The following is a 17526-nucleotide window of genomic DNA, read 5'->3' as shown; positions in this document are numbered from 1 at the left end:
TGCATATGAATGCTTGAATCGGTTGTGCAAGCTTTGAAGGCTGTGGTAGCGACAGCTGGTTATTTCATGAGCTTGTCTGGGGCTGTGAAGGCTGGGTATAAATCAGCCTTAAAAGACGAGAACAAACTTTTTCAAGTTAAAAAAAAAAAGAACAAACTCCATACGCTCATCTGTTTGTCAGACTCCAGGCTGCGTGCTGCCATCGCCATTTGCTGGAAAGGGCTGCTGGGTTGCCTCTGGCGGTGGAGAAGTTTCTCTCCGCTGAGAATTCGTGGCAATTCGTGCCAAATTATCCCTTTGTGAGAGGCGCTGCATCTTCCCTCCGATCCTGTCCTTTGTGCTATCGCAGCAAATCCCGTTTTACCAGGCCTTGTCCTATTGACGTGGCCTTGCTGCTTAAAACGAAGGGCAGCGGGGTCGGGATTTTCGGAGGCCGGAGCTGTAGTGCGGGGCAGTGGTGAGGCAGCGCTGTGCCTGTCAGGGTTACTCCCACAGGAACAGCCCGCCCAGCTTTGTTCTTCTCGGAGCCAGATTTTAGTTCAACCCAAGTTGGCAGCTGCCAAGGGCCGACCCCTCGGGATAGCTCGGGCCCAGGATAAGATGGAGGGAAGGGAGGAAAGAAAAAAAAAAAAAAAAAAGGAGTGGAGAATGCGGGCATCGATCCCGCTACCTCTCGCATGCTAAGCGAGCGCTCTACCATTTGAGCTAATTCCCCTGCCCGCCTCACCGTCCGCCTGATCCCTTTCTACTCTCTTCTCGCGAGACTCTCCCCCCCTCCCCTCAGAACTACAGCTCCCAGCGTGCCCCGCGCGCGGAGCCGGGCCGGGGGCTTGCGCGGGAGGGGGAGGGGGCGGGGGCGGGGCTTGGCGCGGCGGGGCGGGGCCGAGGGGCCGGGGCGCGCGCGCGCGCGCCGGTGGCGGGACCGGAGCGGGAGCGCGCGCCCGGTAAGGAACGGAGGGACCGGGGGGGTGGGAGGGGGAGCACCGGGGATGGGGGGGGCGCTGGGGGGGCCCGGGGCATCGGGAGGGGCTGGGGGGTACCGGGAGGGGCTGGGGGGCTCGGGGGGGTCCCGGGGCACCGGGACGGCTTGGGGGTGCGGTGGGGTCCCGGTGCACCGGGAGGGTTTGGGGGATTTGGAGGGGGTCCCGGGGCACCGGGAGGATTTGGGGGTGCGGGGGGGTCCCCGAGGCGAGGCGGTGCCCGGGGTCGCGCAGGGCTCGCAGGGGATCATCCCCCCGGGATCCCTCCGTCGGTGCCCGGAGGGGTCTCGCCTCCGGTCCTCGGGTGGCGCAGGGGGATTTTTGGGGTCCCGGGGGGGGTTTTGGGGTCCCCACCGGGCTGCGGTGCCCGGGCTGCGGCCGGGGGGAGCGCTGGGGTCGGTCCCTGCGGGTGGCGGGGGTCAGCGGGGGGGCTCGGTGCGTGCGGCTTGCTCGCAGAGGTGCCCCCCTAAAGGCAGCCCCCAAAAAAGCGAAGAGCTTCGGGGGCACCGCAGGGGATGTGGCCGGGATGTGGTGCCCCGTGCTGGGGGTGGCTGTGGGGCGCTAGGAAAACGGGGGTGCTTTTGGGGGAAGAAAGCGGCCAAATGGGCGAGTGCGTCAGGTCCCTCCTGCGTGGTGGCATCAGCCCCTGCCGCTTCTCTTCCTCCCCAATTTCGCTCCTGGTGGAGGTGGCCGGAGCAGAGCAGTTCCGTGGAGCTGCTCGTGCTGCGGTGTGCGAGGCGCCTTGTTCCTGGGCACCTTTTCTGAGCGAGCCTCGTGCGGTTCTGGTGAAACGCTGCCTGGTTGCAGCAGCATCACGATCGAGAAATGTCATTTTGGTATTTATTGCTCTTCCTGGACAGGTCGTGGGCTGTCAGTGGGCCTTGCCTCTTGCAGAGCTTTCTCAGTAGCTTGTCTGAACGTTGCTGTCTCTAAACTCCGTGAATGTTTAAATTTAATCCTCCCCTCTAACACTGCGTCTTCCTTTAAAGGGCCTGAGCAGCATGAGCTCAGCCCTTCAGATGCTCTCCTGGCTTTGGTTTTTCATTGTTGTGGTTGCGGGCTCCGTTCTTGTTCTGTGCAGCTGAGGGAAGACCGGCGAGCACATTCCCCGAGACACATTTATCTTCCAAAAATCCCAAGCAGCAGCGACTGCCCAGGCAGGCTGCCACACCCCCAGCAGCACGACTTCTTACCTTGGAGTGTGTTTCTGACAGCTCCGTACCTTTTGTCGCTATTTTAAAATTCCAAGTGCTTCTCCCAGGAGTGCTTGCCAGCTTGAAGAGCACTGCATCCTTCCTTTCTTCAGTGCCCTCCTCTTTTCTACATCCCTTCAGGAGCTCCAAGTTTTTTTCCTTATTTTAGGATGCACAGGAACGAGGAGATGCCTGAGAGCATTTCCTGCTGGCAAACCTCACCTGCTCTCCATCCCTTCCGCATCGCACCTGCGCGCTTCTGCAAGGCTTCTAGCCGGCTCCGCAGGGCTGGAGGAATATTTTGGCTGCGTTTGGGGTAGATGCCCTCAGACGTAAGGTTTCTCCTCCGTGGCGTTACATGTTTTTCCCATCCCGGGGCAGGCTGCCTTCCTGCTGTGCATGTGGCAGGTGCGGGGCACAACGGGACTGCTTCACCTGGCTGTGTCCACCCCGTCTGTGGTCGTTCCCTCATTTGCTGCTCGTGTGGTTTAATGATGGGGTTGTTCGGTGGGATCAGTTCTTCTGGCAAAACCTTTTGGCTTTTGTAGGATCAGAATTGCAGCGGAGAGAGCGTGTGTTAGGACTGATTTTGAAACTCGAAGCCTGTTCAGTCCTTCATGGTCACGCCAGAGTAATTCCTGCGCTTTCCTCTCCTGCATTTTAATTCCAGGAGAGAGTAGTCCAGCTCCCACCGCCCCAGCCATTGCAAGGGCACATCTATACCCTGCAAATGAGCTTACCCTTGCTTTCTTTTACTTGTTTTGGCACTGCTGAGCACTTGGGTTTCCGTAGCTGGGGATCAGGCAGGAGTTGAGGCTCAGCTGGGTCGAGAATCCACTGCTCTGTAGCACTGATGCAGGCAAAAATTGTTCAAGTGCTGGTGAATCTCCATTTTCCCCTTGCATTCTCTCTCTGCAAAGGACAGAAAAGTCCCATTGCAGGTGGCAGAGGGGGAAAAACCAACAAATCTACATCGCCTTAGTGCAAAGCACAGTCCCCAGGGATGCTGAAGCCGTAATACACGCTGTGGGGCTTTGCTGTAGACTCGCTTGCTGCATCGAGGTGCTGTGGAAGGAGAGCTGTCTGTCTGACACGGCGTTTTTGGAAAAGCTGCTGGGGCTCGGGTACTTGTCCTGGCGGCGAGGTACGCTCCTTGGCTGCGGGTTTGCTCTGGCAGCCCCGGCACCAAGCGTTTGATCTCCAGCCCTGCCAATTAGCCACTCTTCCCTTGCTTTATTACCCGCGCCGTGCCTGCGCGTGGCTTCATCCTCTGCTGCAGGAGAGCTAAATGGGATTGGAAGAGAGCTGGCACGAGGCCTGGGTGTTCCTAGAAAGATATTGATTGCCCTGGACGGTTCGTGTTTGCTCCCTTTGTTCCCCAGCTCTTGTCACGGCTCGGGCTCGCCTGCCGGAGGACGGAGAAGCGGGGCAGGGCGTGCAGATGGGGGCTGGACGGCTGCCATCCCATCCCATCCCATCGCCTCGCCGGGAGCAGAGCCTGAGGCAGCCTGCCTGGTGATTCCAGCAGCAGCAGCCTGCTGCCCAGCAGGGAAACGCAAACCCAGGGTAAACCCTGTGCTCGGGCACACCGTGCTGCTGTCAGTAACGTGCCCCTCTCTTGCCCACAGCTGATATTTTTTAAGCTGTTGGTGTCAGCGTAAAGACTGGGCAGTAAAAAGAAAAAATCGCGATTAGATCTGCCTGCAGAGAAACCCTTAGCTCTGGAGCCATGCTCCCTTTCGGAGCCCAGCAGTCTGCCTGTAAGAGGTTGTGCCACGAATGAAAGTTTGCTGCTTTAACTCCTGCCGTGCAGGATGACACAGGGCTGGCCCACCAGCTGCTGCGGGAGCTGGCTTGCAGGGGATGTGTCCACAACAAGCTCGCTGTGTTCAATCCGTGCTGAGCAAACAGCACAAAAGCAATACCGTGTGTGAGACTGGGGTAAAAGCTCCCAAGTGCATCAGTGCTGCCCACCACAACTGCAGGAGCTGCTAGCAAAGTTCCTCCAAGGCTTTTTGGCCGTATGGCCCACCCTTGACTTCAGAGATTGCTCTCCTGGCCAAGTGTTTTCCCAGTTGCCTTTTTCTGCAGACCGCATCTTCCTGTCCGCAGTCGTACAACACCCCAGCGGCACCGTCAGCAAGTCCCGCGTTGGAAAGGAATGGTTAATTGGGGTATTTTTAGCTCTCCTTTTGTGGCTTGGATCCTGGAAATCAGGCGCGGGAGCCAGCACTGTTTAACCGTTCAGCTTTACACGATGGAAAGCAGCGGGACCTCATCGAGTCTCGCCGCTCCACACCAGTTCGTAAATCCTCCTGCCCAATTTTCCCCCCAGCAGCTGCATTCCTGAGCTCAGTGAGTCGCTCAGGGCATGCTTTGCAGGCCTTTTGCCAGCTGCTAAGCTGTCTGGATGGAGGAAACCCTCATACCATCACCGTGATGCCCCTGTGCTGATGGGCTACCGGGGACTCAGGAACAAGCCATCAGTCTTCCAAAGTTTCACCCATCTGGATCACGTTTTGATTTAGTCGTGTGATTTTCCTTTCCCAAAGTGAGCTTTCCAAGAGTCTCCTTCCCTGCTTCCTTCACTACTCGTCATAGAAGTGCTGATACCTGCTTTGGGTGGAGGGGAACAAAGTTGCATCTATCTCAAGCTGCCCATCTCACCCATAGGGGGTTGGAATTAGATGGGCTTTAAGGTCCTTTCCAGCCCAAACTGCTCTGTAATTCTATGAAAACTGTTGTCGTAGTCTCTGATGTCTTGTTCTTACTGTCTTCCCTTCCCCCTCGGTTTCATAAGTCAAAACCGGCCATGAGAGCATCGTTGCCTGAATGGGGGTGACTTACCAGGGAGGATGTAACAAGTGTATTTCCTCTGGGTGATAAAGTTATAAGTAGGTCACAAGTGTTGCGTGTGTTTATTTGTGCTGATTACAGTGCTAACCGGGTAAAGTTACCGAATTTGTTTCAAAGCGTCAATATTTTCTTGGCTCCCTAGCTCGCCTCACAGTTTTCACAGGGAATCCTGTAGCTCAAAGCTGCTCTGCAAAGCGTTGCTTTGCTTGGTGCCTCTTCCTGGCCCTCATCCTCTCTTAAGTCACCTCTGAAGACCCACACCATCACCCCCCTCCCTAAGAGCTGGTGCTGGCAGTGGCATCGCTTGGCCTCCTGGAGACTCCAAACCCGCTCTGTTTGCTCTCGATGTCTAGAGGTTGAGCTAACAGAGCCTAATGACATCTTCACTTTGATTGCCTTGAGCTGATGGCACAAATCGCACAGCAGGCTGTGCGGGCCATGAGCTGAGGGTACCATCCGCTGCCTGGCTTCTGTGAAATGTCCGAACTGGGGAGCTTCTTGCTGCAGTTTTATGATAAAACACCTGCAGCTGCCAACAGGGAGGGATCATCCTGCTGCTTATCAGACTCTGGTCCTGCTCCTTGCAGTGGCCAGCTCCTATGGGTGTTAGACCCATCGCTAAGCACATTTAATTCAGTGAAGCTGCAGGGAGTTGTCAAGATAAGCTTATTTATTTTGCTGCCAGGGTGTTGCATCAAGCACAGGGGTGGCTGGCGAGGTGTGATGACAGAGAGGTCTGGGAGACAGGGCAGGAGGTGCTGGCTGTCCCTTCTGGCAGGGCAGCTTCTTCTTCCTGAAAGGTGAGGAGCTGAGATGTGCCCAGCCTTTGCTGCCAGGAGGCTGCGTGCAGGCAGTGGAAAGGTCCCCAGCAAAAACATCACCAGTGTCCTGCCTAGCCTCGTGAGGGCTGTGGTGTCAGCTCGTTGCAACTGACTGTGAAAGGCCTGCTGTGTTAAAACCGGCCTGAATTAATCAGTTGGGTTTGGTCTTTTTTTTTTTTTAGGTTGAGATAAGATCTAAGCTTGAGCTTTGTATATATAAGTAAAATAAAACTCACTGTTTTCTTGAGGATGCTTTGGGATATTTCTGGGGTATGCATGGTGTCAGTTATCAGGAGATCTGAGAACAGGGTGGTTAGAGATGCTTAGCTGTTAAACTGATTTTAATGCTGTGGAAGCTACATTTGAGTACCCTTATGCTTTTTACAGGGGCAGAAAAAAACAATGTGGCAGAGCAATACTGGGTATTTCTGTGAAGGGTGAGGCTTGAATGTAAGGGTTTTAGCTGTGCTCTTCTGTTGGTGCTGGCAGTGTTAGTGGTTTTGGTGTGAGAGTGCAGAGGAGATCGCTCGTGGTTCAGAAGCGAGGCCTGCAAGTCCCTGAGGTGGCTCTGTCAGGAGCTTGTGTGACTAATGCTGCATAAACTTGAAAAAGAAAAACAAGCACCCAAAAAAAGAGACGTGAACTCTGCCACCTCTGTCCTTGAGGTCTAGGGGTGGGGGGAACTAGGTAGGACTGTTGCTGAGATCGGTGGTTGTGTTTTAGATGGCATCTCTGTGTGTGCTGCCATTTCTGGGTCTAGAGATGTACGTGTATTGTCTCGCTTCACGCTTTGTGGCTTTTACCCCTTTGGTGCTGACCGTGCTCTCGCTGTTTTTTGAGGTGAAATCACCTGCTTTTGGACCCTAAACCTCAGAGCTATGGTCCAGGCAGTGGCCCCTGCGAAGAGGGCTGGGCGCAAGGGGACCTGGGGACAAGCCTGTTACCTAGGGCTGTGGCAGGCTGGAAATGGATTTGTACTTTGACGTTGAGAAGGGCTGCACGGGTTTATTTTCAGCATGCTGCTGTCTGCTTTCCTTATAAACTTCTGCTAGGTCGTTTGCATACGCCTGGCCTTGCTCATTTCCCCTCCAAAAAAAGCCCTTTTGAGAACACCCTTCAGCTATGGCAAAGCACATCAAAACAAAAACAACAACAACAAATCTCTTAAAGAAAATCTCCGGCTGTTCTTCGTTAAGCCACAAGGCTTACGTAGCTGTAGTGTGTGGCTGTCAGGACACATCAGCCCGATTCGCAGACCTCAGGTAGCACGTCACCTGGCTGTTTCAGATGGGTCTTTAGAAAAGTGAGCATCTGGGCATGTTCAGAAGTGAATGGAGCTGTTAAAATGGTTTTGAGTGACCTAACCCTGAGCAGAGACAAACCAAGAGGGTTTCTTCTAGAGCACTTCTTCCTAGTGCTGCATCCTAGCTTGCAGGCCCCACCTAGGCTTCCAGCTGTACCACAGGGCCATCTTTCTGAGGCTGTGCTTCCCATCAGTTTAGCTCCTCACAAGCTGTGCTCCTGCCAGAAATCAGGCTCCTTCCCCTCTCATTTTCTTCTTTCTGGGATGGCTTCCAGTTGGATCAAGCAAGCCGTGGTCGCTACCGCAAGCGTGGAGGAGATGACTGGGACACATAGAAGGGGGAGGAGGGAGAAGGCAGGACTGTCTTTTTTGGCAGCAGAAGATAGTTTGGGATCAGCTAAGTTGATGGGTTAATTGCACCCCAGAGGCATGAGGCGAAACACGAGCACTGGGCCCTCCTGTCGCCACAGGGGCTACACCACAGGCAGTCGCTGCGTATAAGGAAAGGCCTGCTTTTTCAGATTTATCAGAGCTATGGGGGGAAAAAAAGCACGTTTGATGGTAGCTTGATAATTCTGTGAGACTTTGGGAGAGGGATGAGGCTGGTCTAGAAGAGTTGGAGGCCCTGTGGAATGGGGCAGTGTCGGAGGGAATGAGCACCACTTTGCTGAGGGCAACCACATGGCTCTGGTAGAGCGTCTGGCTGGAAAATTAGGTGGTGATTTCATTGCTAACTTGCTTGTGCTACATCTGCCTCGGTTTCCCTCCCTGCAAAGGACGGGTAAGGGCTGCAGTGTATGTTAACATTTCTGAGAGGCTTTGAAGTTGGTAGAGCCCTTTGAGGTGCGCTGCTGACAGACAGCTTCGTGTACGTGCAGAGTAACAGCTGAAAACGTTCAGCTTCCCAATTAACCCAGGGGAGGTATCCCTCTGGGAAGACTTTGAGCTTTTAAATAAAACATATTTTTTTTCTGAATGTATCAAGCCGAGTATTTCTCTGCTTAAATACACTGCAGACATGGGCCTGGGAGGGAGCAGGCCAGATCCTGCCATCCTGTTCTCCTCTGGCTATAGGCCTAGGGGTAGGTTTATTTTCCTGCCCAACTTGTTATAAACATTATTATGACCTGTATCAGGCTGAAAAGCTGTCATCTTAGGTGCTCATTGCTTGTACGTTACTGCCTTGACAATGACTTTGCAAGGTCTGCAGGCTGGGGAGCCTGCGTATTTTTGATAGCTCTTCTGGTGTGCTAGCTGTACCCGAGGAATTAGTGATATGTGCTTGTATCAAGGGGGCCAAGCATCATTCCTGTTGAAAACCACACAGAAATTAAACCTTGTCGTTGCCTGCAGGGGGCCAGAGCTGTGTGCTTGAGCTTGAAGATGCTGGTATGGTAGGATCATCACCAGCAAGCCGCAGGAGAGGGGAAGAAAATTATCATAAGCCTCTTAAACAAAACTTGATGATTTCTCAGTGCTGACAGGAAACACCTTGAACCCCTATTTAGACTTAAAAGTGGTGTGTATTTTATGGTTGGCATATCTGCTCTTGATAGGGGCGTTAGCAAAGCTGCGGGGTCAGCCCTGGGGACTGGCAGACCCCTTACAGCCTCTGCATCCCCTCGCAGTTCATTGCCTGCTCTCTTGACCAATGCTGCCTCTTGTTGCTAATCATCAAATCATCTAGGCTGGAAAAGACCTCCAAGGTCAGCTGAGATCACCCAGGCCAGCCAAATGGCGCGGGGCTGTTGCCATCCTTCCCACTGTGCAGAGCCGTGCTGGTTCTCTGCCCCATTTCTTTGCTTGAACCCTTCAACCCTTCCCCTTTCTAAGTCACCCGACGTCGCTCAGTCCTCCACCCCTGCGCCCAACTTTGTTGCCCACAGCATGGTTGTATCTGGAGGAGAGCAGCCCTGGGGGAACAGCGCTGCTGGACCCTGTGAGACTTTGCTGAGAGGGGAGCTCGGGAACAGAGAGCACGCGGTTGAATCCTTGGCACCAGGCTGTGTTTCCAGCGTATCTGGCTGTTGTGGGACAAAATGCTTTGTCTGAGAGTTGTGGTTGCTTTGGGGAGGCAGGCCAGGCCACCTGCATATGGGTTTTATTAAATCCAGCAGTCAGCAGCACTTAGAGAAGCTACAAGCATCTCTGTTTGCCTTGCTCAGCAGTACTGGTGGGAGATGAGTTTGAACTTTGCAGTCATGTTTCTGTAACATTGTCCAGTAGCAGCAATCGCATCAAGAAAGCTGTTAGAGGAAAGGAGCTGGAGGAGGAGGCAGGGAGCAATGGTTTTATCCACGGGAGCTCTGCTGCTTCCCGAGCAGCAGGCTGGGCCCCGGTGCAGGAGCGGGTTGATGCTGACACGGATGAAGCCCTACAGAGCTCCTGCAGTTCCTTTCAGATGTAAGCCATGTGAAGCTAAGGCAGGAATTTCCTTGCTGGGGGGAAATTGTGTTTCTGTACTGCGTAAATAAGCTGTCACTGAAGATTATTGGCCAGGTTGGATTTGTGTTGTGTTATTTCTGTCTTTGTAGAGATTTTATGTTCCAGTGCAGAACGGTGTTCAGTTAGCGACTTCAAAAGAAAAACAACAAAGATCCTCCTGGAGGTACATAACACGAGTAAATAACTCGTGTTCTGGTTAGAGCAGTAATGTAAAGCAACAGGGAGAGCATTTTAAACAGCGATGGAAAATTTGTGCTTGAGGCTTGCGTCCGACGTCCGTGCTGTGGTCTTGTGGTCTTCAGCATTGTTTGCATCCTTAGAAATGACTTCAGTCCTTCTGTAATGGGAAAGGAGAAAGGGAAAAATGGGGGGAGGGTTAATGGATTATGATTTTTCTCTTTTTTTTTTTTTTTTTTTTTAAATATTGGTTGGCAAAGGCTGATGTCCATGAGTCATGCGCAGAGACTAGGGAAAACAAAGTCTCTTTTTCTCAGTCCAAGGTAAACCTGTGCACTGCATGAGTAAGTTTTCTTGCATTTTATAACAATGTCCTCCGTTTGGCAGGAAGTACGTGAGACATCCTTGGGCAGATCATTTTTGTTAAAACCTCGGTGCATCCCCCTTGCTGTTTTGGTGCTTTGACTGAAGAGCTGCTCAGAGAAGTTGTCCCACCCTCGCTGTCCCTGAGGGGCTTTGCCATGCCTGTTTCCTTACCTTCCCCATTGTCAAATCCCCTCTCAGTTAAAAAGTGCTGAAGGATGGTTGTTCAGCAACTCTGCTCGTTGCTGTCCCCGAACCGCTCCGTGAACAGAACAGGAAGAGTAAAACCATCCTGTGTGTGACTGCTGCTACCCTACGTGGTGACCTCCGCTTTAGATGTGTGACCATGCAAGTGTCTCTTCATGGCTGCTTAGAAATGTTTCCAGGGAGACCTCTCTTTTTGATGTCTCTTCATCAGCATGCAGCGGGGACTTTGAATACCTCCAGCTGGGTGTTTCCACAGCCGATGGAGCAGCTTTCTGTCCCTGCTTGTGCTCCATGCTGCTAGTTATCTGTTGGTGTGACTCACCTACGCAGGCTGTATAAAGTGACTGGGAGGAAATAGCAAACCATTTACATGATGAAACCGTCATGTTGAATAAATATTAGTGAAACGAGCAGCGCGGTGCGGTGCTGATGTCAGACGTGATTCACCCGCTTTAGGAAGTGCAAGGAATTGCAGAAGAGCTATAGCGCAGGTCTTCATCAGCATCACAAAGGGGTAGGAGAGCTCAGCAGGTGACCACTCATGCAGTTCATCAGCCTATTGTTTGCTCTCCTGCTCAGATGTTAACTTCACTGCATTGGCTGCTGAGGAGGCTTTGCTGGGTGAATGGCTTTGGTTTGGGACAGGTAGGCTTGCCTTTTTTCTTGGCTTCCTTCTGTGATTTTGGATAAGTCCCTTATAATCTTGTGTCTGGTAGCCCAGCTGTGGGCAAGGACTAGGCAGGAGTATGCTCAGTGCAGAGATCTAGCATCCTTCACTCTCTCCTAAGGTAGCCTTGGCCTCCTTTCCTTTCATTTCACCAGCCATGTCTTATTAATGTCACTAATTAACACTCTCTCTCATGCTTGCAGGATTTGCCAGTTCCTGTATGCCAATGGGGTTTGTGCTCTGGCTCACTGTCGGTGCCTTCAGGGAAGCTGATGCTCTGAGCAGGTATGTCATGCCATGCAGTGAACACTTTTTTCTGTGCAGATGTGAAAACACCCATGCAGGAGGTAAGGTCTTCGCTTAGCTTAGCCGACAGCCTTGTGGGAAGAGGGTTGGAAAACGTGCTGAGTGGGCAGCCTGCAGGATGCTGCGGGGTGGGAGGCCGTATCCAGCCCTCAGTCCAGAGTAGAGACCTCCTGCTTCTCCTGGCCTTCATCTGTGGGGAAGCAGTGCTTCAGGTGGGGCCCGGAGTGTGCTTTGAGCAGGAGGAGCTGCGTTTGTTGCCAGAGGTTGGACCGTCTTTGCTCCCACACATTGTGCAGTGCATCGTGTCATCATCAGACACCAGGAGGCTGCAAGCTGGGGTTTTCTTTCAGGAAAATAATCCCCACCTGATTGTCTGAGCTTGAACATACGAGGTGTTTTGAATACGAAACCCATCTCAGCGTGCGTGCACCCACTGTCCTCAGTGGGACCTCACATTGCTGCTTTCTCCTTGATACATGAGCAAGTCCACTGCTGCTTTCTTAATGTGTCTCTACTTGCAGCCTGTAGCAGCTTATTCTTCCCTGGATAATTATTGCTCGGCTCAGCCGCTGATTGCTATCGGAAGTAGTGGAGTTGTGCCCGGTGCTGCCCAGTGCATCTTCTTGCTTGAGTTATTCAGCGTGTTTATTGCTTCAAGGCATCAGTGCTCAGCTGAAAAAGCTCACCTGTGCTCTCTGAAACTGTTTGGCAATGAGAGTGGGTTGCTTGATTTGGTTTCAGTTGCCAAGATGCTTTCAGTAATCGCCCCTCGTTATGCTAGCAGCAGGCCCACGTGCCCACAGATTTCAATTACTGCATTACTGTCAGGGCTGCTTTTTTAGTGACTGCAATTGTGCTCCCAGCTGGCTGGAGGCATTGAAGTGGAATATTTTGCCATTTGTGGTCACTCAGGGGAGGTCTGAGGTAGATGGATGCCACTGTAGGGGCGTTGCTGAACGTGGAGAGGTTGGCCTGGCACACCGAGCTTCAGCTTGCTGCAAATGCTCCTGAAGTTAAAACAAAACAAACAAAAAGCTTCTTTTCCAAACGTCCGTCCCTGGCAGATCCCTTCTGAAAATAGCATTGCACTTGGCTAGTCTGAAGCCGCCCTGTTGGTTGTAGGAGGACATAATCCTTAATTGGCTGTGTGAAGCTTTCTTGCTCCCTAAAAAGGCAAGTGGATTAATTAGGGGAACCAATCTTTCTTGAATACCTGGTTCAGCTGGGATTGTCTGGGTGGTGCGGCACTGGAGGAGTAGGAGTTAGGGCGGAGCTGTTCCTACCTGATCTCGGGTATTTCCTGGGGTTTATCACCCTGCGCAAGAAGACGGCATGCTCCCTGCTTCGGAACTGATGGCAGAGGCAGTTAGCAGGGCTTGCATTTCCGTCGCACTTTCTATTTCTTAAGGTTATGTGCTAGCTCGGAAGACCTCTTTTGCAAGGCAGGAGCGTAATGAGAAGGGGAGCAGCGAAGGTAAGCATGGTCCCTGTTTGCTGCTCTCCTGAGGTGTGTCTGCCTCGGAGGGAAGCGGTGCTGAATCAGTGCCCCAGACTGCTGGTGACTCAGGTGGCAAAAAGCACACGTTGTTTTCTTCCACGCCTGAAACATTGCGGTGGATTTCCTGTAATGGGGTTTTGCCTCCTGTAGGGAACAGTTTGTCATCCTTTTCCTCTCCTATGGACAAAGAGCAGCTGGGTTCTCAGGGAGCACAGGCAGGCGTTGGCTGGAGCCCTTCTCGTCCTGGCATCCTTTTCTGAGTGCCCAGCCTGCTAGAGGAGAGGGGTCTTGGGAGGCTCGGTACTTCTGAGCGGGAGAATTGTGTTTTCAGGGAGCTCCTGTGGCTTCTTCAAAGGGGAGTTTTGTTCTTTGCTGCTCAGTCACAGACGTGCTGGGGTGTGTGCATGTGTGAAGGATCTGAAATGCTGGCTAAACAGATGGAAACTTGATTTACCCCAGTGCCCTCAACTGTACCCCTCCCTCAGTCTCACCTCTCTCTTTTTTTCCTTTTTTTTTTTTTTTCTTCCAAGATGGGGCAAGTTAACGTAGCTGCAGATGCTATCTGTTGAGCTTGATGAGATTCTCATGCAAATCTGGAGGCTGTGCTCTCCTGTCAGGTCTGCTTGCCTGTATAATCCCCTATTTTACTGCAAAGGGGTCTATTTTTTACTGCAATTGGGTTTATTTTTAGCCAAGGCTTTCCCTGTCTAATGGGCAAAAGTTCAGTGTTTGCAGTGAGATTTGCAGAAGAAGCAATTTCACCAAATACACGGGATGGGGGAAGGGAGGGAGAGGGGGAGAGAGGAAATGTATTAGCTAGCAAAAAAGCTAAATGCTGATTTGGAAACACGGCTTGAGATGCTGTTGTGAGAGCAGAAGGGTGGTCAATCCCAGCTGAGAACCACATCGCACTTGCTGCATTGGATAATTGAATTGCTGGGAGCTGGGCAGGTAAGGGTTGGATATAGGGGATGCTACAAGCTTCCTCACCCCCATATGTCAGTAACGCTGTTGGGCACTGGAATGGATGGAGCGGTGTGTTGGACTTCCCAGGCACTGTCCCCTCTTCCCCAGCGGCTGCCCCAGGACAAACTGTCTTCAGGTGCCTCCTTGGCTTGACCAACTGCCCGTAACCATTCTGGGTCTTGAACCAGCTTGTCTCACGAAGAACTGCCCTTTGGAGGTGATCTTCTTGCTTGTCCTTCCATCTTCCCTGACGTTTCCACTGCTCCTTTTATGGGGTCACCGTTGTTACCATCAGCAGCAACGCCACAAGCCCAAACCCCCGAGCACAGCGCAGGAGGTGGATGGCTCTGTGCAGAGCCTTTGATGCTTGCTCCTCTGACAAATGAGACTTAGCTCCACGTGTGTGTCTAGAAATTTGTTTTCTGCTGCTTCTACTTAAGTAGCTGCCCTGCAGGTTAACCCCTGTGGTTTGCTTTGTCCTCTTTGATTTTCCAGAGCCTCTTGCAGACAATTGCACAGCAGGCTTCTTACAGTTCCATTAAGAAAATGGGGAGAGATGTCTGAGTGCTGACTTTCTTCTGAGTGTTTAGAAAACAGAAGAAAGAGGGGAAGCAGCACGAGGACGTTATTTGTATTCTGTGCTCAGTCTGAGGGGATGTGCTTTGCTGCTTCTCTGCTCTGCTGAACAGCATGGCCTGCGTGGAGCTGCGTCTTCGTAAAGGAATTGGGGATGAAACTTCTCAGTTCTTTCAGTCACTGGGAGAAAAGCACCAGGAGAACTGAGGTAAGAGCACCCATTAACTGCCTAGAGCAGTAATCTTCTCTGGGGAATTAATCTAGCCTCACCTGATACAAGAATTCATGCGGTGGGGACTCTGTTCCTTTTCCTGTTGAGCCTCCTGAGAAAACTGGGAAAAATTAAGCACCAGAGCGACCCTCTTCTCCCTGGGAGGGCTTCTCTTTTCCTAAGACATGTTGTTATCTTCCTGTTGAAAACCATCTGTATCAGTTGGCAAATCAGGATTGTTTTAGCTGCTCAGCTTTGCCTAGTTCCCTGCAAACATATTCCCAATGTTCCCTGTTGCCACGGGGCGCAGAGCCTGATGAGGAGGGATGCGTGTGTCCCTGTTTGGGTCCCTGTGTCACTGCGGTGCCTAGCCCCATGCCCTCAGAGCCCTCCTGGATGTAGGTTTCCTTCGTCAGTTCGTTCCTGTGGTTAACCAAAATACTGAGGTAAATAAAAATGGTCCTAGGGATTGTTTTTTCTGCATTGCATGAGCTCCAGAAAAGCTGCAGCAATTAAAGAGCTAATACAGTAGATCTAGTAGACTGCAATGAGCTTTGGATATATAGGTTTAATTATTTTGAAGCCTTTCCTTAGGGAAAGTTTATTAGTTTTTTTGCCTTGTACTGCTAATTATTTCAGGGGAAACTCCTTTCTCATTAATGCTTTCTCCCTGAAAGGCATTTCTTTTCCTGTCTCTTGCCCACAGAAGGCTGGAAGAACCCTTATACATTAGGAAAGTAAGTCTCTACTTTAAATGGCCTTAAGCCCGTGAATATTCAGCTCAATTTCCTTTTACAGTGGCTTGTTACGAAATGAACAGGAATCTCGGGGCATCCCTGGGTCAGTTCTTCTTTTGAGCCCTGGCAGAAAGCACAGCAGGTTTTGTTCCAGCGGTTGAGTGCTTGGAGGAGGTGTCCACATCCAGCTTTGAGGACTCTATTAGGAAAATATCTCTCCTATCAGCGAATTCCTGCTGATGTTGTTGTGCTGTGCTAGAAGTATGTGGGCATGCATTTTAATCTGCTGCTTCAGATAGTGCGAAGACAGCCGTACCGGGCTGAACCAGGGCTGCATCTGGAACTGGCTGCGCCTAACGCAACGCCCTGCCTCCAGCAGCAGTAGTGGAGCTACTCTGAAGAGCTGGATAAAGGCTGAGCAGCCTCATTCTGCTCAGTAGTAGCAAAAAAAACAACCAAATAATGACAAAACAAGCCCCTGTCCACCTACATCTGCCTTTTTCAGGCTGGTGGTTTGATCCTCACCTTCTCCTACAAGGGCTTGATGGCTGGGCTGAGCTGGAAGAGTTATGCTGCTGGTGGCGTTGCTCTTTTTGTTGAATTACCTGTGTCTCGCAGCCTGTTTCTTAGAAGGACAAGGAGAGGGAGGTTGTGGAGCTTGCAGAAAACCATGGTCTGCTGACACCCCAGGGTAGTGTGTGTGCCTGGGCATGGTGCCTGTGGCTGGGGGTTCTTCCCCAGCCCGTCCTGTTGGTTCTGAAACCCTGTAAAACTGCGAGCGGAGCAAACACCTCGTGGCAAGGAGTTGCACGGCTCAATTCCACATCACGATGTCGTCTTAGTGAGTAGTTTGGGTCCTGGCACGTCTCCTCAAGCAGGTAGTCCGGGCTCCAACAGAGTGCCAAGGGAGGCTGCGAGCTCCCTGCCCGTGGAGGATGTGCCTGGGGACAGGGGCAAGTGCAGGGTTTCACTTTAGAAAGTAAAACCTCTGTCTCATTTGGGTCAAATGGTCCTCTTGCAGCCAGCAGAAGGGAAATCTCCATGCTCCCAGGAGGATCAGGAACCGTGAGCACTGGAGAATGGACAAGTCTCAGTCTGCTGTAGCCTGAATTGTTTATTTTTCCCCAAATTTCCTGGGTGTTGAGCAGCTTCAGAGCTCTGGGGTGGCAGCCTTTAGCCCCACGTCGTCTGGCACACGAGGAGCAGCCGTGTACATGGCTAAACGTCGAGATCGAGGTCTGCAGGTGTGGTTGTGGCGGTGGGAAGGCTGTATCTGGGTTGCTGCCAGCAAAGGCCACTTTCACAAGGTCACCGCTTTTTGAGACCTTCGTTCAGAGCAGATGAGCAGTTGTGACATGCAGTCTGCTTCGCGGGCACTTAGCAGTTTGTGGTTACCCGGCCCGCTGTAACCATGACAGCACAAATTTAAGGCTGTCTGAATTTGCTTTCACATGCAAAGACCTCGTGTAGCCCTCCCTGAAGGCAGTTTGCTGGTTGCCTAAATTGCTGCTTTTCCCACGAGCTGACTCAGGTTCTCTCCTGCTCTGCTGTGCTGTGTAATTACTCACCCCAGGGTGGTTGACAGCTGTAAGATGGGATGCGAGGAAGGTGGTAACAGTGACCGGATCATGGGCAGCATTTCGGTGACCTGGGGTGAAAGGCATGGCACTAGCCAGGTCTTTCCTGCACATTCAGTTTCCAAGCAAAGCATGCTTTCCGGCAGCTTTTGCTGCATTAAAAAATAATGAAGAAACAGCGAATGGACATCTAGGGGGGCTGCTGGGAGGGGGTGAGGGGAATGATGCCTTGCCCTGATGTTTGCACGAAGCGTGCTCTCCAGTCGGATCCCACTGAGGCTCTTCCTGAAGTTTCTCTCTCCTTGGCTGAGTCTTTGGAAAACCCTTCTCATTCCAAGTTTGGTCTGGAAAGAGAAACACCCCCGCAGATGGCTGCTCTTCAGTTGTCATTCAGGTTGGGGTTTTTATGTTCCTTTTTGCATTACCCTCAGGTGCAAACCAGGCTTCCGGCCAAAAACCAAGTCCCAGAAGTAGAGAGAAGCTGAACAATAAGGATATTCTGTTTTTCCTCTTTTCTTCTCGAAGCTAGAAATGCAACAGGCTATCTGATGTTTTATCAGTTCATAAGGGATTGTGTTGCTTTTTTCCTCTTTGGCTGAGTCTCAATTTAGTCGAGTTGTTTGTTTTCCTCAGATTAAAAACA

General features: G+C 51.9%; 1 protein-coding gene and 1 non-coding gene across 4 annotated transcripts in view; one reads left to right on the top strand and one right to left on the bottom strand.

Annotated features, from left to right (window-relative positions):
* Positions 1–642: 642 nt before the first annotated feature.
* Positions 643–715, bottom strand: TRNAA-AGC (transfer RNA alanine (anticodon AGC)). Its single transcript has one exon. It is a non-coding gene; the product is annotated as a tRNA-Ala (tRNA).
* A 109-nt stretch (positions 716–824) lies between these two features.
* LOC101804808 (uncharacterized) overlaps positions 825–17526 on the top strand; it is a 75492-nt gene continuing 58790 nt past the window's right edge. For 2 of the 3 annotated variants that reach the window (XM_038179640.2, XM_038179635.2), the window contains exons 1-2: positions 825–944; positions 11216–11297. The gene's annotated coding sequence lies outside the window, so the exon portion shown is untranslated. Of the gene's footprint in view, positions 945–11215; positions 11298–12726; positions 12793–17526 lie in introns of those variants that run through there. The other variant, XM_072038493.1, reaches the window with a different exon arrangement.

Source organism: Anas platyrhynchos, chromosome 5, assembly GCF_047663525.1.
Source record: "Anas platyrhynchos isolate ZD024472 breed Pekin duck chromosome 5, IASCAAS_PekinDuck_T2T, whole genome shotgun sequence".
Classification (NCBI taxonomy): Eukaryota; Metazoa; Chordata; class Aves; order Anseriformes; family Anatidae; genus Anas; species Anas platyrhynchos.
This window is presented reverse-complemented; position numbering and strand designations above follow the sequence as displayed.